Here is a 2,084-nt window from a genome sequence, read left to right as displayed (position 1 = left end):
GGGGGGGCCCCGCCAACCGTATGGCTGCGGATGCGGGTGTCTGCAGTGGGCTGCCCTTGCTGCCAAGGTGACCCCAGGCGGGCAGCGAGCACCCGGTCCCTGACTCCGTGCTGGAGGTGGGGGCACGCTGGGCGCAGGGAGCTGGAGCCGCTGCTTTCCGCAGCGCTGACGTCCCACCGGGGCGCAGCTCTTGTTCCTGCTCAGCATCGACAACCGTGGGAGCCAGAAGCCTGCAAAGGTCTGGCCTGATGGGGCCAGAGAGCAGAGGACACCCACCACCATGGGCAGCAAGGTCTCCCTGCCAGCAGACGGGAGGACTTCCCAGCTGCTGGTGATCTCCCAAGCCCGCGTGCTCTGGCACGTTGGTCTCGGAGGAAGACGCAACGAATTGCATCCTCCTGCCCGGCTGACATCAGCGCATGAGTCGGCGGTCACCAAGAGCATGAGCTCGCACCTGTTCCCGTCCTTGCCCACTGTCTTGAGGCGCTGGGTGACGGGGCGGCAGTGGCCTGGGACACCCGTGGGCTGCCGCCTCCTTGCCACCCAGCCCCTGCTGCGTGTGTGCCCGGGGGCTGCGACCGTGCCTCACCCAAACCCACCTGCCCACCTGTGTCGAGGGCTGTCCATGTCCCCGTCCTGTGCTCCGGTGAATATGGGCCACACAGCAGCTACAGCGAGGTTGTGTTGAGAACAAGGAAGTTTATAGCAAAAATAGGAAATCTGGCATTTCCTTAACGAAAAAGAGAAAAGGTAATTATTGTTTTACTCCAAGGGTTATGTTTGTGAGAGCAGCTCTCAGCAAAGGCTGAGTAATACAGCCCAGTACTTACAATCTGGCAGTCAAGAATTGTTGTGTGGGGACCTTTTCCCCCTGATGATCAGCAGACAGCTGCCACTCACGGTAGCGTGTAAGTGGTGTGATATTTCACACCACTTCTGCTTCGTCTCTCACTTGAGTGGCGGCTCCTGCAGTTTAAGGATTCAGCCCATAACTGTGCCCAGCGCAGCGGTCCGTTGTGAGCATGCAGCTCCGTTTCTTCCTGCTTCTCCCTCCCCCGTGCAGAAAAGGGCACTTCACCTCTTTCCTGATGAGGGACTTTTTTGGGAACCCCATTTTAAATTTTTGCTGCGGATAGATCAGCACGGTGCTGGACTTGCAACACGACCAAAAGGCTGGCAAGCAGGCCTGTGGCAGCTCCGAAGGCTGGCTTCCAGATGTGGTTAGAGCTGGTCACAGGCTCATAAAATAATTTAGGTGGGGAGGACCTCTTGAGGGCTGCTGCTCCTACCAGGCACTCGGAGCAGGGCCCGGTTCTGAACTAGATCCAGCTCCAAAACTAGATCATGTTGCTCAGGGACCTGACTTTTCAAAAGAAAAACAAAACAGGCAGCCCCCTCATGACTGCACCTACCGAAGTTTCCTACAGGTTTTGATCTCCCAGCTGATTGACTCCACTTCATGAAGAAGGCGTGAGCTCTGGCTGATGCATTCAAGCTCTCGCTACCCCAGGAGAAGAGTGACTGAGCCTTACCGTCCTGTCTTCAAAATACGTGGTCTGAAAAACGCAACGGTCTTAAAAAAAGAGTCCGTGGAGCTGTACAGGGCTGCGTCAGCGCTCACCCTGCTGCCGGCACGCAGCCGTAATTCCTCTGCAGCAGGGACCGTTAATGGATGCTCAGGAACGCAAGCCCCCCCAGATGCGCGCTTCTCAAGTGCCCTGTGCGTTTGAAGGCACGTTCCCGGCATCCGATGCCTGCCCAGGCTGTAACCAGGACGTCACCGGAGCTGTTCGCAACGTCAAGCTGGGGTTTGTCTCGTTCTCGGTGACAAACTGCAAGTCCTGCCATTTTCTATGGTGTTGCAAAAGGAGTTTTCACTTGGTTGGTAGAAAGGTCCAGTCCCGCGGTACTGGGCCCGCTACACGTTGGGGCTGGAGGTTTTTTTTTTTCTTCCAGAAACGAGAACACGAGAAAACAAATCCGTCCCCTAACGCTGCAGGAGATCCCTGGAAGACCTGGTTTGCCAGGGGCGGCTCAGAGCACCTGGGCCAAGGGTGGCCGCTGCGGGGCAGCCGTCCCGGGAC

This window comes from Phaethon lepturus, unplaced genomic scaffold, assembly GCF_000687285.1.
Source record: "Phaethon lepturus isolate BGI_N335 unplaced genomic scaffold, ASM68728v1 scaffold14028, whole genome shotgun sequence".
NCBI lineage: Eukaryota > Metazoa > Chordata > Aves > Phaethontiformes > Phaethontidae > Phaethon > Phaethon lepturus.
This window is presented reverse-complemented; position numbering follows the sequence as displayed.